Source organism: Homalodisca vitripennis, unplaced genomic scaffold (genome assembly GCF_021130785.1).
Source record: "Homalodisca vitripennis isolate AUS2020 unplaced genomic scaffold, UT_GWSS_2.1 ScUCBcl_7036;HRSCAF=14540, whole genome shotgun sequence".
Taxonomy (NCBI): domain Eukaryota; kingdom Metazoa; phylum Arthropoda; class Insecta; order Hemiptera; family Cicadellidae; genus Homalodisca; species Homalodisca vitripennis.
In genome coordinates, this window is record NW_025783144.1 from 4,937 (window position 1) to 31,366 (window position 26,430).

Here is a 26,430-nt window from a genome sequence, read left to right on the forward strand (position 1 = left end):
CAATAGTAACACCACACCTGTGTCCTCATCTACAAATGTCCAAGGACATTAACGTGCTTGACCGTATTCTATTATGTTGTTGATTTCACAAATCTTTAAACAGGGCTATTCTTTAGGATTGGTGGAACTAGTATACTCTTGGAACACTGAGCATAAAATAAGTTAAATTCGTGGAAATCTGTGTCTATTATTTAGAAGAACGTACTTTTCATGCCCATATGCACATCATCAGTGAAGTAAGCGTAGGCTATTGTTATGCTGTGTTATTTTTCATGCTTCAACCCTAAACTACAGCACCCGGGGCAGCTTACCTCAGCCATACCCACCCTTCAAACACAAACTCTGTAAAAATTATAAAGAAATTTAATTGTTTTTTTTGGGACTAAGAAATCTTATAATTTTTTGTTGAGTATGTCGTAAAGATCAATTAATTGTACCTATGTGTATACATACTACATGAATTCATCACTAATACTGGACATTCAACATGAAATAAAACTTAAAATGTGTGTAGCACTGAAGAAAACATACAAGATATAATCAATTTATTATGTAAATTAAAGTAAGCCTACTATACTTTGATAGTACTTAGTTCAGTATTGTCTAATGAAAGAAATACGGTTCTTTAATTTAAAATTGTATTGCAGGTTTGGATCTTGCCGATATGAAGAAAGATATAGAAGAAATAATTAAAAGAGACACTGAAGTAGTGCCGTTAAGTATTAACCCTCGAGCTGGCAATTGAAATTTCCTCAAGTAGCAGGCCATTTTGAGGTGGTTTTGCTCAGTAGTATTGGTTTTTTATTTTTTTTTAAATATAATTTGATTATTAAACCTATATGTATTATATATCACTGTTTTCACAAGAAAATTTACTTTTTATTCATGGAAATAAAAAAACCCAAAAATATAAGCAAATTTATCACTTTTTTTACTAAGTTTGTTTTAAAAAAATAAAAAAGGTATGTAAAAGTGGTGGGGGTGCACCTATAAAAAATTACATATTGTGTGAAAAAAAAATATTTCCAAAAATACCCAAAATGTTGAAAATTGTTTATAGTTTTAGAAAAATGTATAGTTTACTACACTTTGTTTTTTAATTAAAACAATTATGAAATACTCTAATCTGAAGATAGTAGTACAATACGGCTAAATTGCGTTGCTATGGATACGACTGTGTTAACAAAAATTCATCAAAACCTTAATTATTACTCGAAAAATTCATAAAATACATTAAAAAGTAAGCTTTATAAAAATAAATAAAGAAGCTTTATATCATGATCATCGCATATGAAAATGATCCTAAAGCTAACTAAAAACTATCACAACACTGCACATAGCGTAGAACACAAAATCTCACTAATATATTTTTTCACATATATTTCTTCATAACATGACAAAATAAACTGATAAAACACAATATACGAGAATTTATACGCATAAATAAACACACCTTATTACATAAAAACACTTATTTCATGTAATAAACTTACGTTTTAGATGGACAAGAATAACGCGACCAGGTAACAATACAACAACAATGGCCGACTGTTTACAAACAACTCTTGTTTTCAATATGTCATACTTAAATCATGGCATACAAAACAAAACAAAATACATCGAAACAAATTCAGCAACTATTTCTGATTCCAGTGGGTATATGAATCATTGCAGTTTAGTTCGTGTATTGATTTATAACAGATGTCAAACGGGCACGTGTTCAAATCGACTGATTTTCAGGCGAACTGCCACTACAGAAACATTAATATCGGACTGATAATCAGGCGACTGCCAGTTTGTAGGGTTAAAACTATATTCTGCCTAATTATTCATCAGGAAAAAAAACATTTCTGAGAGATAAATTTAGGAAATATGTTAAAAATTTTAATATAATTTAAATATAAAAATTAGCTGTGGAAGCCAAATTCAACGCATTATTTTTGTTGAGTGCGTTGTTAAAGGTTTCTGAAAATACAGGGTGGTTATAAATTATTGTACACATTTTAAGATTTAATAAAATAAATAACCAATCAATTTAAAAACATGGGAACTGTTTTATTAAATTTGTAAATTTAAAACAGTTTTATATACTGACTGAAAATTAATAATTGTACACATTACAATAATTATAAAAAGTAGTTTATAAAAAGAAAGTAAAAATGTCACTTAAACTGTGGGTGTAAGGTATGATTCTTCTTAATGACTTGTGTTGTGACATAGTCAGCTGGTCAACAATGGATCTTTCCACACCAGCTGTTAATTACAGTTGACTAAACAAACACTAAACTAACCTCAGTATCAAAATGGCTAGTGTGCAAGAAAAAGCAAGGTGTGTTCTTTGGTTTCATGAAAGCAGATCTGTAATAACTGTTCAAAGAAGGTTTCGTTTAGAGTATGGCCGCAATCCTCCGAGTAACAATTCTATAAAACGCTGGTATAGGCAGTTTGAACAGACGGGAAGTGTCCAACATAGAAAAAGGTGCTGGTAGACCTCCAGTTTCTGAAGCTATTGTTGATCAAGTAAGAGAATTGTTTACGAGGAGCCCCTGGTAAGTTTACTCGGCGTGCAAGTTTGGAATTAGAATTACCTCGATCAACAGTCTATAAAAATTTTGCACAAACACCTTAAGCTCCATCCATACAAAATTCAGTTATTACATGAACTAAAACTTAACGATAAACCTCGACGCTACGATTTTGCTGTTAGATTACTTGACCTCGAAGAACAAACAATAAACATTGGAGAAAGCAATTTCTTTAAAAAAAGTAATTTTTTCTGATGAAGCAACCTTTCATGTTTCTCTGGTAAGGTGAATAGACACAATTGTAGGATTTGGGGGGTACTGAAAATCCTCATAATGTTCGAGAACAAGAAAGAGACAGGCCCTAAAATAAACGTTTGGTGTGCATTGGGCTATAGATGAAGTGATAGGACCCTTTTTCTTCGCAGAACCGACAGTCACTAAAAGAGGTATACCTTGACATGCTTGAACTTTTTGGCAATACCGCAAATTGAGCATAGACAACCAAATTTTTACTGGCAGCAAGATGGTGCCCCTCCACAATGGGGTAAGATTAGTACGTGACTACCTAAATGACACGTTTCCTGGTCGTTGGATTGGACGGGATGGTCCAATTCCTTGGCCTCTCCACGTTTCCCCCAGTCACATTACACCTTATACTTTTTTTTGTGGGGCTATGTCAAGGACAGAGTCTTTGCCAAAAAAAGTTCAAGATATTGAGGAACTCAAAAATAGAGTTCGAGAGGTTATTGGAAGCATAACTCCAGCAATGCTCAGAAACACATGGTGTGAGGTTGAATTTAGACTACAAACTTTGCAATGCAAACCTCGGAGAGCACGTGTGAATTAGTTTAGTTTCCTTGTAAAAGTATGAGTAACAGTAAATCTTTTTGTCCTTCATTGGTAATAAAACTGTTTTAAATTTGCTATTTAATAAAACAATTTCCATGTTTTTTAAGTTGATTGGTTATTTATTTATTCAATCTTAAAATGTGTACAATAATTTATAACCAACCCTGTATATATACTTCTTATATCTGATCTATAATTCTAAAATGTATAAAAGTAACATTCGTTGTTCTGATGCCCATCGAGAGTGCCGGATTAATGGATGTGCCAGATTGGTGCACGAGATATTTTGGGTGGATTTATAGAGACTGTACTATATACTATAAGACATTATAAAAAATGTGAAAATGCTTTGTATATATAAATCACATTTCTCCCACTGCTTCGGAGCCTCAGGATTACAGTACTCGCCTCCACGAATGCTAGGGTAATAAATACTACTACTAGAATAACATCAAAACAGCTGATATTGAACCAAAACACTTATTAATCCCCTGATTATATAACCGGATACATCTTTACATCAATTCCTCACTGGAATGTTACTGTGGTTACTAAGATTACAATTACAGTTGTGCTTGAAGACATGTGGCCATATGCATTAAACCATGGATAAAGCAGCTTATCTTTAGGTGTAAAGTTAGTTGAAAACAATTATTGACGGTACAACTAAAAAACACTTTCGATAAAGACTAATAATTATCAGTCGATTCTTTTCGTGGTACATCATTTTTTGTACTTCAGTTACAAAAATCTTTTGGTACATTGCAGCATTGTACTAAATTGCCACATATAGTTTTTGGTCTTTTACAGTTATTGTATATTTTATACTTTTAGAACTTGTAAACTTATAATGTGAAATTATTGGACATTTTATTGTAGCCACTGAATATGCATATACAATAATGTTATATATTTTTTTATATAAATTTTATTCTTTATGGGACAATTTTATTTTAAACTAAACAAGATTAGTAAAATTATCTCAAGATTATTTATAAATGAAATTGTAGTAAGCTCTTTTTATTTAAATATATGATACTGAACTTTTAGATGCTGCACATTATTGCCTCTTTTCACAAACATATTATTGCAATATAAGATAACATGTACTGAACTTTTGGATGCAGCACATGTTGTCCTCTTCACAGACATGTTATTGCTGTAGTAAGATGACGTGTACTGAACGTGTTGGATGCTGTACATGTTGTCCTTTTCACAGGCATGTTATTCAGTGTAAGATGACATTTACTGAACGTTTGGATGCTGTACATGCTGTCCTTTTTCACAGGCATGTTATTGCTGTGTAAGATGACATATACTGAACGTTTGTATTGCTGTATACATGTTGTCCCTTTTCACAGGCATGTTATTGCTGTGTAAGATGACATGTACTGAACATTTGGATGCTGTTTCATGCTGTCCTTTTCACAGGCATGTTATTGCTGTGTAAGATGACATGTACTGAAACGTTTGTATGCTGTACATGTTGTCCTCTTCACAGGCATGTTATTGCTGTGTAAGATGACATGTACTGGAACGTTTGGATGCTGTACATGTTGTTCCTTTTCACAGGCATGTTATTGCTGTGTAAGAAGACATGTACTGAAACGTATTGGATGCTGTTCATGCTGTTCCCTTTTCACAGGCATGTTATTGCTGTGTAAGATGACGTTGTACTGAACGTTTGGATGCTGTACATGTTGTCCTTTTCACAGGCATGTTATTCAGTGTAAGATGACATTTTACTGAATCGTTTGGATGCTGTACATGCTGTCCTTTTCACAGGCATGTTATTGCTGTGTAAGAAGACATGTAACTGAACGTTTGGATGCGCTGTAGCATGTTTGTCCTTTTCACAGGCATGTTATTGCTGTGTAAGATGACATGTACTGAACATTTGGATGCTGTTCATGCTGTCCTTTTCACAAGCATGTTATTGCTGTGTAAGATGACATGTACTGAATGTTTGGATGCTGTTCATGCTGTCCTTTTCAACAGGCATGTTATTGCTGTGTAAGATGACATGTACTGATCCTGATACGTTTGGATGCTGTTCATGCTGTCCTTTTCACAGGCATGTTATTGCTGTGTAAGATGACATGTACTGAATGTTTGGATGCTGTTCATGCTGTCCTTTTCACAGGCATGTTATTGCTGTGTAAGATGACATGTACTGAACGTTTGGATGCTGTTCATGTTTTGTCCTTTTCACAGGCACGTTATTGCAGTGTAAGATGACATGTACTGAATGTTTGGATGCTGTACATGTTGTCCTTCTCACAGGCATGTTATTGCTGTGTAAGATTACATGTACTGTACGTTTGGATGCTGTACATGTTGTCCTTCTCACAGGGCATGTTATTGCTGTGTAAGATGACATGTACCGAACGTTTGGATGCTGTACATGTTGTCCTTTTCACAGGCAGTATGAGATATACCAAATGATAATGAGGATGAAATTCCCTTTGGTAACTTCTAAAAAATGTTACATTTTTTCATACCTTGTTTTGGTAGAAAACGCGCAAGTCAGTAAAGTGACTGGAACAAATGCAAAGAAACTGTGTTTTGTAAACAGCTACTCACATTTAGAGAAAATAATTACAAAGAATAATTTTAGTGTGAATATTAAAAAAATCCAAGAGAATATAGTTTTAAAAAGAACATTACAGAATTTTAGTTTTTCAATCATATTTTGCGCTAAGTGATGCCTAATGTGTGGTTGTTACAAATATTATTGATTTAATCAAGGGTTGTTAAGACACGCTAATTTAATTGAAGGATTAGTATTGAGGATTCATGAATGATTGTAAAATATGTCTTAGTAGTGTATTCTTTTGTGCCCACGTCGATTGTATAACTCATCTTGCCTTTGTTTTGTTACCAATAGTTATGAATGACCACAGGTATAACTTGTATTATTGAAATTTCATAACGACCAATTAGTTTTAAGAGAAGGTTGAAGTTCCATCTCAAATCTTAACTTATTTTAGAGAGCCTGAAGAAGCATGGACAGGCAAATGGTTTCCAGCAAGAACGCAGACCTGCAACAGAAAAACCCAAAATTGTGGTACCTAAAAACTCAAAACCTACCTCTACAATACCGACATCTGCGGTACCACCTGTAACCGCAGGATCGACAAGAACGATACCATTATCTACAGCTCCAACTTGCAGTAACCAAACGTCTAATGAGCTGACATCTGTATTACCTGTATCTATAGTACCCTCCACTGCAGGATATGTAACCGCAGTATCAACATCTGCTTTTATCCACAACAATCTGTGATGCCAGAACACAAGATTGGACTTCTTACTACAACCACCGTATCCAACTAGATCGTCAGCTGTCACTGTGCGGGTGTAATTGATGTTTTTTATTCGTGTGTCGATTTCTCAGTTTTATTTTTCATCTGTAAATATGATTTTTTTGATTATTTAGCAGGTTATGGGTGCTTGTTTTTTTATCAATAGTGTTTTAATAACAAATGTGATAGTGTCAGAGAACTCTGAAGAGAAGTTTCAGATTTTAATAAATCTTAGTTTTGTAAGTGGTTGGATGTTCATAAAACACAATACTGTGACCGACGTAAGACAGTTTATCAAATTACTCAAAAGCATGTAGCCACATGATATACTCAATTTTGTTACAAATTTGATTTACTATTTTCATCGTGGTTTTGTTGATAAATCTCATAAATTGACTTTAGCATTTTATAAAATAGTCGCATATTTAGCGCAGCTGCAAAGTTGCAAGAAGGATAAAAAATTATGTATTTTTAAATATCTTACCGAAGGGAATTTTCTTTTTTTGGGAATGAAATTAAAATTAATGCAAAGGCAACTCTTTTTAAACGTGTGGTTTTTTTTACAATTCCATGCTTTTTTATACGTATAACAAATTGGTTTTCTAATAACTAAAAGCGTGTTTCTCTATAATGTAAAAAGACTAAAATATAGTTGTTTTAGTTTTGAAAAATAAAAACTGTATAATATGTATATTTTTAGAGTGAAACAATATATTTTGATACTAAAAGAATTAAAAGGTGTCTGAGTTTTGTTTGCTTTTGAATTTGTTAGTATAATATGTACTGTTATATATTTTTACATAGTGTTTTAATGTTTTCCTTTTTAATAATGAATTCTGTGTTTTTTGACTATTTTGGATTTTCATAAAAAACATTGTGTATATGACCTAAGAATTCAATATTTGTGGTTTTGCACTAAAATTGCTCAGCAAACACTAGTTTTCGCAAGTTACTTTTTTTGTATGAGTTTTTATATTTTTTTAGTTCAATATTCAAATTCTATATACTTTGATAAAAATATACAATAAGTATTCATTTGCATAAAACATGTCTACATTTTATAGCAGTTTAGAAAACCTTTACGAATCCGTCCAAGTGGGCCTGCCAGTATAGAAGTTTACTATATGGAGGGTTCATAAGTGAAATATTGGAGACAATAAAATAATTTTTGTGAAGATAAGAATCCAGATAAAGTTATACAAAGCTGGTACTCGTCTATAGCCAAATCTCATACAAAAATACTGATACAGACCTTCCTTGGACTTACTAGTTTTATAAATGATTGCCTAGTCTGGGGTTTCATCTACCAATTCTTTTTCTACGATTAAAAGTGTCGGCATCAATTTCAGGTTCAAAATAATTGCGTGAGCGTTAGCGAAGTTATCTCTTGAGGGCTGGACGAATTTCATTTCTGTTTGTCTGATCAATATCTTGAGAATGAAACTGACCTATAGACAAATTTTGCAAGATGCTTCATTTGTATATAAGTAAAACCGACTTTGATGATGGTGTATTTCATGTATAAAAAACTTTTGCGTGAATTTTCATTTTTACATAGACAAGAATGAGTTCTATGATGGTGCATATCCGTCCATGGGATTGGCTGAATGTCATTGAAGGCACTGAATCACTCAGTAGGCTGTCACTTTTTGCCTGCTGGTGGCAAGTAAAAATTTCTTTTCTGTATGATTGCCTATCTCTCTGCAAAACATCTTAGGAATGAAATGAGTTTGAAATTATATATGCAACTTCAGCAAAGCCTATTACACAACACATGATATGGCATACTCCTACCTTGTAGCTTTTAAAGACTATTTAAGAAAAAAATTGTAGCACGCTTTATATATGCTCGTAACATAATTTGATAATTGTACTGTATAACGATGTTCATAAAAAATATAATATGGCTTCCCCTCTTTCATAGTGGACAGTAAATAAACGTTTATCTCGCACAGACTATTCGTCGTAAGCCTAAATTTATTATTATAACCCCTTTAATGATTGGTTGTCTGCATTACTGGTTGGTGATGGTTTTAATTTAAATGTTCAGTAAAATTCTCTATGGAGCAAGGTCTATTTCTTAAACGAACGTTTCTCACTATATTTTACTATGTAATATATTAAATTTTTATTTACTGTGCTTGAATTTCTTCTACTTTCAAAAATCAATTTAGTACTTTCTGTTTAAATTGACTGAGGTGGTTATAGTTGTTTCGTTTATCTCTTCGGAATGTTAAAATGTAAAGCAGCAATGGATTTGGTTATTGGTTTGCATGGCATAGTTTGCAATGTAATTATTCGTGTGTTTTGGTTGATTTAGCAAAGTTATTTTTTTTTTAATATTTGTTGAGAGAACTTTATCATAATGGGATTCATGCATTTCCAGAGAGCCCTCAGAATCATGGACAGGGAAGTGGTTTCCGGAAATAACGACTGCAGCTCCATCCAAGAGTGCGGCAGCAGTTCCAGCTGCCGGTGGCATGGACGGCAATAACATGTGGCAGATGATCAACTCCACCTGTGATGACGGCAAGGTCAGCCTTATGATAAAATAACAGAATAACAAAGGAAAATAACTTGGACAGAACATTATTTACTGTGATCTTAGTCTTAGGAATATATTATGGTGAAATTTCAGTTATAAAATAACAGAGTAACAAAGGAAAATAGCTTGGACAAAACACAATTTACTGTTTTTTAAAGTAAAACACTTTTTTTAGAAAACATTCCAATGATATAAACACAAACAAAAATATAAACAACCATTGGTTTGATTCTGTTATTTGCCCCCAACACTTTTTTTTTTTTGAAGTTACACAAGGAGCAGATGCTTTTTAGAGATTGTATAGGTATTATCTCAAGAGATGCTTTTTGTTCCTAGCATTAATGATCGGAGACATTGTTGCCAACTTGTATGAACTGTGATTTAATAAACAGTTCAAAAAACTAAAAATACTTTCTAATCTTGTCAAAACATTCATAGAAACTGTTTTTCTTGGTTTGCATTTCCATTTTCAATATAGTTATTGAGTAGCATGGACAATGTTTTTAAGTTTTGGTGACATATGACAGAAATTTAACTAAAAATTTCTTTCAAGATGTTTTTTACATTAAATTTGTAAATCCTAATGTTTTAAAAGCTTCATTTTCTTTTCAAAGAGGAATTAAAGAAGAACGATCATGTTAGGATCTTAGATAGGGGAGCGCGGCTGGTTTTAACAGTGTACTAAATCATAATTTTTTGTTTTTCTATATTAAAACTGCTAAAGTAAGAATTCAGTATTATCGTAAATCTCTCTGAGGGTCGGAAAATAAGGTTACAAGAGCAGTCCACATCAAGATGGTCCTATGGTGGTTGTTATGTTTCAATCCCCCCTCTACATTCCACGCCAAACTGGTGCCAGTTTTATAGAAAAATTACTGGTTCGTCTCAACATATGTTACAGTAAACAATTCATTAGTACCTTAAACAAATATGTGGTGTTTGTCTTTTTTATTTTATTGGCCGGTGGTCGGGGCAATAGCCATCCCAAGCTTTTCTTGGCTACAGCTGGTGCTGTAACCAGGCCCGAGTGAAGGACGTACTGAAGATATTATGTGGGCTTTTTAGAACTTTTTAAAATATTTCTACAAAGATGGCTGTCCCACTCCCTATAGGTCCCCCGACAGTGTTGAATTAAGTCCTTGGTTTCCAGAAAAGGTCCACGTACCTCATAGTTTTATATCAGAGCCCAACGTGAACCAACGTTTAAATCCCAACCATTTACGTTTGCAAATATACGTTATGTTTGATTTTTTTAGACAACATGTAAACCAAACAGATAGTAGTGACCATAGCTACGTGGTCAGCAGAGATAAGAAATCCTCTAATGTCATCGACTATTTTAGTGTCTGCTATTCTAGTGGTTCAAATTCTATATTAATAAAGAATATATTTTGTTTCTTAACTTCTTAAAGTTTTGAACAAATTATAAGTCATCTATTGTTACATTGTCTTCTCCTGTTCCTAAAAAGTGTGGGTGTCTTGTTCTGTAGCAAAATCTGACGGTGGATTGGGAGCCCAACAGCTTTGACTACGAGTGCGAGGGCCCCTATTTAGAACCGGACTCGAACGTGAAGGCGACGTTGGAGCAGGAGTACATACCACCAGCCTACGTGGTGAGTAGACATCTCTGGGTGTCAAATACTATTTCTTGTTTTCTACTCAGGACTAATTGTTCTAAATTGTTACATTATGAACAAATTTTGATTAAAATTCCCTGCCGCCGGAATTGTTGTTTCATGATCTTTTTTTGTCAGATTGTCAGATTATCAGGTACTTGCAATACTTTTCAATTCACTATATTGTGACACTTTAATATCTCAGATTTGATTTAAAACATTTATTTTGGCATATATGTCTCTTTTACTGAAAATATACAATATTTAACCCTTCTCAGATGAATATGGATGTATCCACTAAAGACTATAATTTATAATGGGTGTTTGTGGATATATCCCCTTAAGGTTACATTCTTTATAGACAGTTTGTGGATGTTTCCATAAAATTTGGAGCTAAGTCTACTAATTTACTTTTTTTATTTAAAACTGTTCAATGTTAAAGTATATTTATCAAAGGTAATTTACAAACTTATTAATAAAAACCTGAAACATTTGAATAATTTAAATGAAATTTATTATTTTTGTGTTAGGTACAGCTGGAGTCAGATATATCAGTGAAGGAAACTGTATTTTTCCGGACATTTTGTAATCGTTCAGTGATGCAAAAAGTCAGTAACACTACATTTGGGATGTGCAATCTGAAGAAGAGTTATTTACCTGAAGAAGAGACCAGATTGCAGATCTCAAAACGTAGTGTTACTGATTTTTTTTGTATCACTGGACAATGGCTAAATGTCCGGAAAAATCCTGTTTCCTTCACAATCCTTCCATTCTCAAAAACAAACTTCAAACAAAGGATATATCAGCACGTATTTTTTGCCATAAAACCATAAATCAGTAAGTAAGGGGTTTTTAGATTTTTAGGTCTTTCTATTTGTAAATCTTGGCAACGCGATATAAATCATTTTGTCAAAAAATCCTTGTTTGTCAAAACTTAATTGTCTATTCATTTTAAAGTGGTGGTAGAACTGTCAAATGTACTGTTTGATTCACCATTGTACAATAATCCGTTCTCTCACAATCGATTTGAGACACTTGACTTGAAGCCTCCTGTATAAGTAAATCAGTTGCCTCATACTGGCTTAATAAAATGTAATTCCTCATTATAATGTGGAAACATAATGAGGCTTATATTGATATGAAGTGTACAAGTCCAGTTTTTGTACAAATCTGTCAGCAATTTGACAGTTTTTAAATTAAATTAAATCCAGAGTTTTTAACAAGATATAAAACTCTATAGCTTATTGTACTAGAAGGGGTATACAATGTAGGGACTTCACTCTACAACACTGCTGAGCTAAGGTATAGGCTCTTATTCATTGTCATAAAACTACACGAACTCTTCTCCTGAAAGGCTAGAGTTTTGCAAAGACTTCTTTTCCACTAATGAAGTGAAATGTCACATACAAAGCCACTCGTATGCATCTCATTTACTCACTAACAGTCTGTGGTCATTTTCCAGTACTTCATTGCATATTGAAATTTGTTGTCTGTTTAACCCTTTGCATGCCAACGTTACCGGTATTACGGCCGTCGGCTACTCAACTGAAAATCGCCAACGGCCGTAATATAGGTACGTCACGTTTTTCACCTGTAATTTTCTTATAGTTCATCTTATTGCCGCGAAATTTTGACTAATCGATAGTCGATTAGTTGCTTTGCAACCACAAAGTAGTTAATTCCTTTATGGACTGTTTGTTTCGTCGTATTTGAGCTTCGCAGCTGTTGAATTGTTTGGTCGAGATTGAGGTTACGTTCGTGTTGCTATGCGTTGTTTACGTTTGTAATTCTCTCATTACTTTTGTTGTTAGTGCATTTTTACTATGCCCCTTTTATTAGATCATTGGTACTTTGGGATTATACAGACCACACCCAGACATGAATCGTTATTTGACATTTAGCTTCAACTGATTAATAGATTAGCGTAGAACAATATTTCGTCGATATAAAACAGGAATTGTCTTATCGCAAACCCCTCCCCATCCTCAGACAGTTGACATTTAGCTTCTACTGATTACTAGATTAGCGTATAACAATATTTCGTCAGTATAAAACAGGAATTGTCTTATCGCAAAACCCCTCCCCATCCTCAGACAGAGGTCAAAGTCGAGCGGTGTAGTAGATAACGTGGATTGCAGGAGTCTCGCCGCCTGTTCGCTTTGTTGTACTTTCGTATTTACCCCTACATTTCTCCAAACACAAAAATTCAACAAAAACAAACATTACCAAACAAAAAACTAAAACTCTTTATTGAAAAAAAAACAAAACTTGTTATTATTTTTGATCAAACTCCGCCACCCAAAATGCGGAGTGCCTCCGGCCGAAGGTGCTTCCGAAGCTCGCGCTGATGTCAACGAAAGAAAAACATCCCTCGAGATAGTATCTATCAGTAAATATAATTCTAGAGGGGCTGATCAGAAATATAAATTGAATTGTAATGGAATGGCAATTATGTACTGTGCAAAAAACTTAAATAATCATGTGATGCCGCGCGGCCTGCCGTAATCGGGAATTCTCGAGAAAGATAAGATAACAGCCACCACAATACCGATCACAATACCTGGAAATGCTTGTTGATTGATGGAATGTTAGTTCTATTACTCAAATACATCGTTTTATAACGTTCTAAGTTCATTGAAAAAAGTTTAAGCGAATCTGACCTCATTAACAATTGATAATCTTTGTAAGTTTGTAATTTTGTAATTAAAAAGTTATTTTTTCGTTCTACAATGTTTGTTTATAATCTATATATATAAAAATGAATGTTTGTATGTTTGTCCTTTATGGAATCGTGAACTATTGGACCGATCATGATGAAAATTTGTACGTATATGTATTTTTCCACGGAGAAGGTTTATAAGCTATGCCCATCCCTTTCCCGATTCAGGATTCCGCCCCACTGGTTACAGAAATACCCATAAGAAATGCATTGCAGCAAACATATGTTAACGTCTTTTCAAATTTTTAATCAGCTGTTCTTTGTAAACATATATTACACTTATAGTTTTAAAGCATAGAGTAAGCTTAAGAGAAACGACAAATTTTGTTTAAACTGTTTTTGCAATCACTGTTAAACATAGACTTTTACTATCCAGATAATACAATTCAAATTTGACGTAAAAATTCACCTTTAACTGCAATATTTATTTAATATAAACCATGCTCATGCTTGATCAGAAGAGTAATGCAGATATCATAATTACTATCTTACGTTGGCTACAAATATAAAGAATGTTATAAAATCAACCTTAGTTGTTTTTTTTGACAGAAGTATGGTTCTCAAAACTCTGTGTGTACATATTCTCTCGATCGAGACAACAAAGCAAGCTCAATCGTGGCATCGGAGATATAACTAATTTAATCTAAAATTTATTATAGTAAAAAAAAAAATTTACTAAGTAATATAAGGACTTCGGTTCTTAAGATTTGCGTGCGAAGCCGTGGGTAACAGCTAGATAGAGGCAGGAATATGGGTACATACCTTCATAATACGCCCAAGAGGCTCACGATGGAACGACTATCAATTATCTCAGCAATGTTTAGAATGTGATAGAAAAAGAATAAGTGAATATAGTGTACTGTTTTCAACGGGAAATTGCGTGCGAAGCCGCGGGCAACTTTTGCAAAAAATTATTGAAATGCGCAGCAAAGCGCGCCGGGCCCGCTAGTATATCTATAAATTTATATTTTTGTGTTCTTCATACTGGTGTGGTTAGTATAATCCCAAAGTACCGATTTGTATAGTGTCAAATATTGATTTGTGAATATAGTGTAACATTACATACAACGTCCATGCAAATTACAAAAACTGTGCCCGTGGCACATTTAGTGAAAAAAATCATAACTGGACTTCTATATAAGGTAGGCTTTTGAAATTTTGTAATTAAGTTAAGGGTTAGATATACTTTACTAGGATATAACAGGAAATCAGCATAAATTTTTTTTTAAACCACTTATTTGTGCTATAAAAAATGTTTTTTGGAAATTTTAAATTTTTTTTTCTTAATTTTTAACTTTTTTATAAGTTTAAATTACATTTATGCAACTAAAATTTACCAACAGAACAAGGGCATTTCATAAGCTAAATAATGGTAAAAAATCATCAATATCTGTTAAAAAATAAAAAAGTTATGATACATTTAGTGAAAGCTTGCAAAACTGCTGAAAATGCCCTTGGCGTTTCTGGGTAGTACTTTTGGAAAATGGGCTGGCATGCAAAGGGTTAAAGCACAAAAAAGAATAGCAGGTCATAATTAACACACTACACAATTATTATCACAGATTATTTTTCACTCATACCATTGCTGTAAAAAACATTTCAGTTTAGGAATAGAAACAGACAAAAGAAACTTGTTGTAAGAATTGTAAATGGAAATTGATTTATTTTTTAATTAAAGTTTTTATTTCTAGGTTAAGAACTTATATAATATATAAACATTGAAACTTATTTTACTTCTAAGTTTCTGAGTTACAAGTTTTATCTCAAGAAGTGGTTTAACAAAATTAAAAAACTCGATTTAAAGAAGTTTTAATATGGTTTTTATACATTTTAATAAAGCTGTATGATAATGTACACAAAGTTCCGGATGTGCAAAAAGTTTCAAGCCAATATTTTCACTATAATGATGCCTATGTGTTAAAAAAGATGGGAGATTCTATTCCAACATGCTCCCATTAAGATTATTAACACATGTAGATGTAGTTGACATGTTGGCCTATTTTCTCTGATTTTATACCTCAGTAATTTAACACACAGATTTTATCTCAGTAAAATAATTTATTTCAGGCTAGACATGTCTGTATGAAATCGAAAATTCCCTACGACCAAGATCTTCCCACTTTGTAAGTATTGTTTGTTGCTTCATTATTTTTAATCTCATAAAAAGTATTAAACTACTTAAAACTGTAAATACATTTTCTACTGATTCATATTTTGCATGAACTAGTATTTTAATAAATGAATAAAAAAACACCTCTAAACAATCGCATGTGCTCCAAATATTAATTTAGAAATATTAAATAAATATTAATTTAGTTATCTGTTTGCCCGAGAGGTTGCAGCACTTTCCAGTCGCAACTGGTTAAGGATTGAAATTTTCACTGTCCAATAGAGTGGATCACACGTAGTGGTCTGACGAGGACAACAGGAAAACAGCAAGGGCCAACAGGAGTGGCCCTGTAAGCTGAGAGGACAATCACATAAGTTCAAATCCAAATTGAAACGGTTAAAGATGTAAACCATTGTTACATGTCCAAATAATATAAAGTGATCTCTTTTCTATCATACAGAGACGTACACAAAGAACATGTATGGGGGGTTTAAATCTTCCAAAATTCTCTTATTATATGAGTAATGTAAGATACAAACTAAAACCATTCAAAATTCTCACTGTATGCTAGCATATACATTTATTGATATTCTTAATATTTTTTATTCTTTTAATTGTTAGTAGAACATATGCTTTAACATTTGAAATTTGGAAAACTGGATATTTTCTCTTCTTCATGTGACATAGCCTTTAAAGATTAAGAATTTAAAAAAATGATAAATGTGTCAGAGCTAAGAAGAAAAAATCGAAGGTATATGTCACACCAATATTAAGTAAAATGAAACGTAAATCAACAACAATGTTGCTACTGCAAGATGCGTAAGTTATCTGCACCTTTGTCATCTTTAGGAAGCAATAGTGTGTGTTGTGACTATATCTGTGATTTATGTTTCATTTTACTTGACAGTAAGTGTGACATCGACTTCTCTGTTGTATTGCCTTAATTCGTTGTTTATCAGCATGTTTCTTGATTTTTAACCGTTCTACAAGTTGACCCTAATATTTTTGGTTGTCACTTGAAAAAGAGAGCACTTCTCGACACCACTTGAATTTATAACTACAATATTGTAACTGGAATATAATTGTTGTAGTGGACCTCACAGACCAGCCTGGGCTAGGTACGGAGAATATACATTCCTGCCCATTCAGCGCTTCCTACACAACATGGAGGTTCGTACTCACAGTGCAATAAAATTGTTAGGTTATATTTCTGTAGGTCTGCATGTACTGTTTGATACTATACTATTCCTTCTATTAATTTAACCCGTTACTATGAAGTTGAAAGGAATGTAATTAATTTACTGTTTCTCTCACTTATATTCTAGAACAGTGATCATAGTTTTTCATTCATACTTGTTATCTTTGTTTATTTTGAAGATTAGTAAAACGTACAATGATCTAAATGATAAATTTATTGATATTTACATAGGCAGATGAAACTTATACATAAGACGTGACTACCATTTTACTTGGTGAAACAAATTGTTATCATATATTGTGGACTCCCTCTAGCCTGATCTCAGTTGCTTTAGTTGGCCTTTATGTTGTGATAACCAATTTCACAATCCAAATCGTTAAATAAACCCCTTATTTCAGTATTTGTTGGTTACACTCGTAGTTAGGGGTGTAAAAAAATCCAAAATCAATGGTAAGCAGTTTTTGTATGAAATATAGTCAAGTATAGAATAATGCTTCAAATTTAACTTAAACACCGAGATTATATAAAAACATAACTAAAAATTATGTACGAAATCAAAACAAACACTTTGTTTATATAATTACTACTATAATCTCAGAAATCAGAAATTCTTTATTGATAATCTTTAAGATTACAAGTAGCGTCAATTAACAAAAAGTTTACATAGTTATAAAATATAAAAGTTCATGTTTGTCTCTGTCAAGTTGTCAGTCTCCATAAGTAAAATTCCTCCACTGTGTAGATGGTTCTTTGCAAGAGCCAGTTCTTTATTGCAGTCTTCATGTTAATGTGATTGTTTCCTATTTTCTTAATTTCTTCTGGCAGAGCATTAAAAAGTTTTTTCCCGGCATAGGTTGGTTTTTTTCTCAAATACAGCTGTTCTGTGAAGAGGTAGTGGAAAGTCTTGACCATGTCTTGTGTTATGTTCATGAAGATTACTATATCGAGGAAAGTCTTTTAATAAGCAGTACAATATCGTTTCCAGAATATATAGAGAAGTCACTGTCAGTATATTCAATTCTTTAAAAGTAGCTCTGCAGCTTTCTCTGGGTCCTAGCTTCCCCATTAACCGGATTGCTTTCTTCTGAATTTTGAGGACTTTTAGTAGGTTAAATTGAGTTGTGCCCCCCCATGCTGCTATCCCATACCTGAGATGACTTTCAAATAGGGCATAGTACGCTATTTTGGTAGATTCAAGAGTGCTTGTTGCATGGGTCCTTCGCAAAGCATAGAGTGATGAATTTAGCTTCAGGCATAAGTTGTCAATGTGATTTGTCCATGTCAATGTATTATTTAGTGTTATTCCTAAATAATTCATGTCCTCTGTTTTCTTGAATACCAGGGATTTCGGACACATAGTTTTTATTAGTTCCTAGAGTGAGTTGTTTAGTTTTTCAAGCTGTTTAAGACCAGATCATTGTATTTGCAATATTGTTGGGCCATATTGAATGAGATGTAGGAGTTTATTTTCTAGCTGTTCAACATCCTTCTGGGCTGAGAGTAGTACGGTATCGTCTGCGTACATGATGGAATTTGTGTACTTTTCCAAGAATATTGGCAGGTCATTGGTGAATAAAATATATAACACTGGTCCTAAGACGGAGCCTTGGGGAACCCCTCGAGTCATAGGTAGTTTTTCAGATTTAACAGTACAGGTCTCTCCCATTCTTCTCTGTTTAACCTCTACAACTTGGTATCTTTCGTTCAAATAACTCTCAAACCATTTTAAGGCTGACTGTTGGACGCCAAGAGTTTGTAGTTTGGCTAGGATGAGCTTATGGCCAAGACAGTCGAAAGCTTTGCTCAAGTCTAAAAAGATACTAGTGATGGTGTTGCCCTCTTCCAGGTTGTCTGTAATATATTCAACAAGGTCTATTATTGCAGTTGATGTAGATCTTTCTTTTCTGAAGCCATGTTGATTATTGGATAGGAGGTTATTGTCTTGTAGGTGAGTGAGTAGTCTAGAAAGAGTGACCTTCTCTATTATTTTTGATACAGTTGGTAGTAGTGAAATGGGTAGTTTGTTGCTTCATCTTTGTTTCCTTGTTTATATTTAGGGTATACTTTGGCCTGTTTTAAGTTTTTTGGAAATATGCTCTGTATAAAGGATATGTTAGTGATGTGAAGGATTGGTTTCAGAAGTTCAGCTTCGCAAAATTTTATGATTTTTGATGAAATCTCGGCCAAACCCGATGAGGTTTTACTTTTCAATGAACGGATTGTTTGTTTAATTTCTTTGGCTGTGGTTGGGGTCATTTCTGTCATTGTGGTATCTATATTGTAGCATGGACTATACAGTAAGTTGTCATTCGATATTTGGTGTTGTTTTAGCGTGTTTTCTGCTATATTTACAAAGAAGGTGTTAAGGTGGTCAGCGATTTTCTTTGGGTCCGTTTCTTTTATTCCGTCGATTGTTAAATGATTCAAGTCTGATGTTGATTGGTTCTTAGCAGCTCTTTCTCTATTTATGAGTTCCCAGACTGCTTTTGTTTTGTTATTAGCATGATATATGTGGTCTGCATTAGCTTCCTTCCTAAGTCGCCTGAGTTTCAGATCATAGGCCTTCTTCTTCTGGTTTGCCTCAGATTTATCTTCAGTTCTTCCTGTGACATTAAACTTATCCTGCGCATTGATAAATTCCTTTCGTAATCTTAAGGTTTCTTCATCATAGACTGTGTTCTTTCTAGAGTGGCTTTGTTTCTTGGTCTTGAGTGGGCAGGCAAGATCTAATGCCCTTGTAAAGGTATTAAGGAAGTTATCGTAAGCGTCATCAATGTTGTTCGATTGCGTCACATTCTCCCAGGTTTCTGTGGCTAGGATAGATTTTAGGTAATTTAGGTTCCTCACGCATGTGTTTCTGTATGTTGAGAATGTTATATTTTCAAATATTTTAGGAAAGTCAGCTGTGCAATATTGGCCAGTATGATCTGATAAGCCAGTGTTACAGATTTCGACATTTAGTTTACTGGGTGGGAGGTCAGTGCATATAAAGTCAATAGAGGAGTTAGAGGCGGCTGTGACTCTCGGTGGTAGGGCAAGTCTCTTTAGGTCATGTGAAGCCAGCAGTTCATCTAGTGCACCTTGTTCTCGGTTTCTGGTAAGGTTATCTATGTTGATGTCTCCAGTGATTATGATGTAAGAGTTGTGTCTTTTGACTTCAGTTAAGGTGTCGTCTATCACTTGGAGTGCAGTCTCAAGATTTGCATTCGGTGGTCTGTAATAGCCAAATAAATGTATGTCCTTTTTTATTACTAATTTTTATTTTAGTTCCAGTTACCTCACATACCATTTCTATACTGTATTTTTCCAGGTTGAGAGTGGTGGTTTTGTTGGCTAACTTCTTGTGTCTATATATAGCAACTCCTCCCTTGATATGCTCTGTTCTGCCATATGCACACACAAAGTCATAATTACTGAGCCTCACATGATTGATGACATGCTGTTTTAGTCCGTGCTCAGTTAGGACCACTATGTCAGCAGGTTTAGTATGTAGTTGGTGTTCCAGTCTTTCGATTTTATTGCTTACTCTGTATATGTTCTGATGAAAAACTATGAGCTTCTCTGTTTTTGTGTTACTTAGACAGGTGCGTCGTGAGGTTGGCTTGTTTCTAAAAAATTACTGGATGTGCTAGAGAAATTCGTAGAAGCTAAGGCAGATTCATTGTTAGTGCATGACAGATCACCACTATTACAAGCATACCCATAATGTTTTTTCATATGCTCCTTATAGAAGGCAATGTATTTTATGAAGAAGTCCTCATAAGTTTCATCGCTTCTTTTTGATATTGAATTAAGTGGAGGAGAATTGCTCAAATTCATCTTTCCATAAGGCTTTCCATTCACTTGGAGCTTCAGTGAATTTGCTTTATCTGCAGCTTTGGCCACTTAAAGGGAGACACTAAACATGTTTACCTTTTTACCTCTGGTTTTCCGGGGTGTATGTACTTTTTGTTTACTGGTTCCTGAGGTCGGGGGTAGGTTGCAATCTGTCAAAGTGGTTTGCAGTTTTTGTTTGCAGGTTTGGCTGGTTCCTGAAGTCGGGGGTAGGTTGCAATCTGTCAAAGTGGTTTGCAGGTTTTGTTTGCAGGTTTGGCTGGTTCCTGAAGTCGGGGGTGGGTTGCAATCTATCAAAGTGGTTTGCAGGTTTGGCTGGTTCCTGAAGTCAGGGATAGGTTGCAATCTGTCAGAGTGGTTTGCAGTTTTTGTTTGCAGGTTTGGCTGGTTCCTGAAGTCAAGGCTTGGATTGTCTCTGTCATCGGTAATGTCAGGGTGTTTTCTATTAACTTGTTCAGTACCTTACATTGAAAAATCAAGCAAGAATTTCCAAAGTTCGGTTTTACCGTTTCAGAAAAAAATTGATATAATACCTAACATTATACTTTTTTGTACATTTTCTGATTAGAATGTTATATAGTGCACAAACACAGCTGATCAACAGAAGAGTAGCATTTACGAAAGTTGAAGATAAAAATGGCCGGTAACCAATGAGGTTATAACCGTGGCATTAAAAATAAATTTTATTTTTATTTTTAGTGATACTTCAATATAAATTTATAGGTGTGTTGAAATTAAAGTGTTCTTTTAGTGTGCTTGATGTTTTTTGTACTTATTTGAGTGTCGAACTTAAAAATAAAAAATAAAGGTAAGATTATATTATTGTTATTTTCATTTTTCTTATATTTTAAGAAGTTTTGAATACATACAGTGATAATATACTTATTTGAGTACAAAACAAAAAATTATAATAACAGAGTTGTGAAATTTTATATAATAACTGTATGCAAATTGCTCAAAATGGCATGGCACTTTTGGATAACACCTGTAAAATACCCTTGGCACTTTTGACTTATACTCCAAAAATGTTTGGCACTGAAAGGTTTAACTGCTTAAAACATCAACTGACTGCCTTATTAATTACAGTTATGTTTGTCATTATTTACTCCAATAATAGAGAGTGGCCACCCAATTGGGAATAAGCCTAAACTTTTATGCACCGGGAATAAGCAGGGAATCTTCCTATAGAACCGGAATATCAAAAACAACTTTTCTGTCTCTGAGAACTTATGAAATCAAGAAATAACTTGAAAGCTCCTTGAATCAGGACCCCCCGGTTAATCTTGAAACATCATATTTAAGTGACGTGGTCCATGAAACTGTGAATGAAGATCAAGGTATTCTTTGTTCACAAGCCCTATCTGACGCCGGTTGATCCAAAGTTGCCTCCACTTGTATAGTGGAGTTTATCTTTGTTAGTTCTACCCCTGTGTTGTTTTCTTTAGAACCCCAAGTGTGAATAATGTTCAGTTTCATCCCAACAATAATCAGACATTGAGTCTGATGTCACTGTCCTATGTGTTGATGATAATCTTTGATCATGCACGATCACTATGAGGAATCTGATGGTCTCGGTGTTCTGTCTGTAGAATCTGATCGTCTTAATGGAACAAGATCCAGGAGGGTTGGTTTATACCTTCCAGTTCAACCTACACTAGGTACAGCAAAAAAACAATGTGTCATCTAAATCTGGGACCCTATGGATGTCCAGGAGCGGCACATCACTAACTGTAATTGTTAAGATATTGGAGTGTAAGGTAGAACAATAGGTCTAGTACTGGAGTTGGTGGAGCTCCCTAAGGGTTAAAGGCAGTTGCTAGCCTTGACAGAAAGGTGTGGCACCCCTACCTGCTTTGACTGGAGAGTTTGATACAGAGCTGGTCTCACTTTCTTCCAAAGAGATATGATCTCAAGATTAATGCTTAAATATCTTTCCTCATGGGTCTCAACAGGAGGTGGCCCCTACCTCCATATCCTGTCACTCACAAGTAGCGCAAAGTGTTTTTTTAGGACTGTGTGCAATTTCTCAGCTTCTTGTCGGAAGAGCAAGAAATGTACAAGATAATAACCATCCAACTGTAGAGTTGTTCGGGGGTAACGTAGTTCATCCACATGTGAACTAATAAAAGGGGTGAATTCATTGTGTAAATTAGGTGTATGAAATTGAGCCAGAAATGTTGACGTGCTGTTTCAGTAGTAATGTAGATAGTGCTCTTTCTGTAATTCCTTCCTCTCCCGTTTTTCCATTAGATCATTTTTTTTATGTTACGTTGCTGGCTGGCACTGCATGAAAGATAAAATAAAATGTATTTTGTCTTAACTGCAATGTTAATTTTTTTAGCACGGAGGAGTCATCATGCTTTATCACCCTTGTGCCCATCCTGCTCTCGTCAACAAGCTGAAGAAGATTGTGAAGAGCTGCCTGTACAGACATGTCATCACTGCATCAAGACTGGTGCCTCGTGACAGGGTTAGTGCAAATACAAACATACAATGGGATACATATGTGTAGAAAAAATGGTTGCTCCACCGTGATGAGACGATGAGACTACCACTGCACATATTTATAGGTGTCTCTGATGTTGAAATGATGTAAATGTTTTCGTTTTAAGCTTCTTTGTCATCAACTTTCTTTGGATCTCTTCAGACGAATATGACTCCAGATCCAGGAATCGAGTCTGAGTGGGCGTCAGATACCAGACGCTGCAATAAAAGGAAGGTCAACTGAAGCTATACTAAAAATTTCAATCCATTCCTTCTGTTTTTTAAGATCACGTTGTTTTGTTGTTTGTGAATTGAATGTTGTTAACCCTAGAAATGGCACGCAGACTTACTGTAGTGGCACATTGTTTTAGAGTACCCTGTAACGTATTTTTCCAAAACTTATTTTAAATACAGCCATTGCTCCCAATGTAACCTACTTAATTTTTCTCATAAAAAACAGAGCATCATGTTTTTGTTGATTTTTTTTTCTGTACTTTCATCATAATTATTTTGTACTTGAAAAACTATACAATAAAGGTCTTTGTTGTTTATCCCCGAATTCCGCTTTGTACCTAACTTGAAACAATCCAAAATATACATATACACCAAATTCTACGCTGTTTTCAGAAATGTATGATTTATATAACTTAAACAAAACATTATATAAACATATTTTTAAGTCGATTCTGGTGTCTTTACAGGTGAAAATAAACAAACAATGCAAGGCACTAGCTGTTACTTTATAAAAAAGCAAAATATGCAAAATTAGCAATTGAGTAATATGCTAAAATTTAAAACATTCATTTTGTAATTTTACGTAACCTCATTTTTTGGTAGTTTGGCATTCCATGAAAAACATTGTGTGTTGTTTTAATATACTGTTAGTTTTGTAGAGGGAAAAAATAATGTATGATAAATTTTTGATTGTTCTTATAATTTTATTGTTACTTTTTTATTGTTTCTATTTTTTTATTTATCTATTTGACCTTTTTATGACTATGGCTGGATATTTTCTATCAGCAAAGGCTTTGATTAACTTATCCATGTACTGATGATAATTAGATAACAAGTACTGATGTAATTATAGTAATTACAGGGCATAATTATGTACTATAATTGTTAAGTTCGAGTTGATAAATTTTTATGTATTGGCCTTTTTTTTATGTGAATAGGATGGCAATGTTATAATGTAGGTTATCTTATGGCAATGTTATCATGTTAGTTTCTTTTCATATGAATTTAAGGTTTATGTAGCTTATCTATAAATAGGTTTGAATAGGCAGGTACCATCTTTGTTACCATTGTGGTACCTTCATTATGGGGAATTTTGGTAAAAAAAGCAACTTAACATAAATAGTTACCAATCTAATATCATTTAGAAGTGGTTGTCCAATTTTCTTAGTCTTTCAATGAAATGATTAGTATTTTTCACATAAGATTCTAAATTTTAACAAAAGGTTTAACAGTTTTGTCAGTGCAGCTGGAAAAAACATTCAGTGGGATATTTATAGGCTGTTTATGGGTCTTCTTGTTTATGGAGGGTGTGTAGGGATTTTTCGACAACAGGCAGCACATAAAATACTGGAGTTCTTAAAGTCTTTTGGAACTAGTAAATTTAGCATTTCAGCATTTCTTTTGCCTTCTTGTAACAAAAAATGTTTTTTATTTGTTTATTAAATTTGACGGTAGAATCTTCATTGATTCGTTTATAACATTTTGAGTCATCCCGTTGCCTATTCAATTTCTAAAATATCCCAAGGTAGAGATGGAACTTTCCTTTATCTGGTGGTAAAATGTAATTACGTTTAAGTTGTTGAATTGTTTTCGTTCTATTCATAGGTTAAATTTTCCTTTTTCATCCAGAGTATTAGCAAACGAAGGTTGAACCATATTTTATATTACAATTTAAGAATAGCTCAATGGAAATGTTCAGAGAGCAGACATGGAGAAATCCAGTCAATTGAAATTTGGAAATTTATTGTTGAGGATTTTATTTTGTTTATTGCTATGTTGCAACTATTTTCATGAGAGGGTTGGTGTAGTATGCTCAAGTAGATGGTACAGTGTAGGGTTGTTGTTGCAGCCACTCGCACTGATGACATGGGGTTGGCGGCTCCTGATGCCTCTACTGTGGATACAAGTCTTGTCGTTGAGTTTATCCGAGAACACGCTCTCCATGGCTACCGAAAAGGACACACAGAGACGGATTCTACGACCAGTTGCTGGTGGCACCGGCTGCGATTGTGGTCCACTCCAGACGACCAAGAGATCTGTCCCCGGTTCAAAAGGTGTCTAAGTGTGACTTAGGTAGGTTGTAAAATATAATAAACCATTGATGGAAATAACTGGAAGAACCAAGTTTACTTTTTGTATTGAGCATATTTTGTTTACCCAATAGTTCTCATTTATGAGTAGTAGGGATGGGTAGGGACAATACTTCTATACCTCAATACTTCAATATTGATATATTCCTGGTCCTGTGGCTGGGCTCTTTTCACTCGATTTCCAATACCAATATTTTCAAAGTTCATGGGACTATTTAAAAATTCAAAAACTATCTAAAATTTTAAATGATTCATACTTTATTACACACACACACACATATATACAGGGTGCGGCAAAACAAACAGTGCAGTTGTGATGGGCTTCTACATCCGCTGTGGTGGGGGTAGGAGCCGGGGAGGGGGCTCACTGCATTCGGTCACTTACCCCGTTTTCAGTCGTAGCAATGGTTTGGAGCGGAGAGCATCGCGGCTTTGCCGTTCGCACGTTTTTTGAAAGTGGCCGTTCTTACATCACGACTCAACGAGCGTTCCGAGTGCACTTTAAACATTCCGCGTAATGATCCCGTTTCCACATCGCAATGTTATTGCAAGTTGGTTTCGTGCGTTGGAAGAAACTGGTTCAACACAAAGGCCTAAAGGTATGGGAAGACCGAAGACAGCGAGAACTCCCGAAAACGTCGCAGTAGTGAGGGCAGCTGTTGAACAATCACCAACACGCTCTGCCCGGAAACACGCAACTGCGTTAAACATGTCTGATCGCTCTGTTAGGAGGATTTTACACAAAGATTTATTCTTCCACCCCTATAAAATTATGTTGGTTCAGAAGTTAATGCCTCCAGACTTTTAACACCGCGTGAATTGCGCTCAAGAAATTTTAGAACGTATCCCACCAAGGTCAACCTTCTTCAGTAGTGATGAAGCCCATTTCCACCTGTCAGGTTCAGTTAATAAACAGAATTT

At 34.3% G+C, this 26,430-nt stretch overlaps 1 pseudogene; it reads left to right on the plus strand.

Annotated features, from left to right (window-relative positions):
- The first annotated feature begins 586 nt into the window (after window positions 1-586).
- LOC124374030 lies at window positions 587-25,483 on the plus strand (annotated as a pseudogene).
- Window positions 25,484-26,430: the final 947 nt, after the last annotated feature.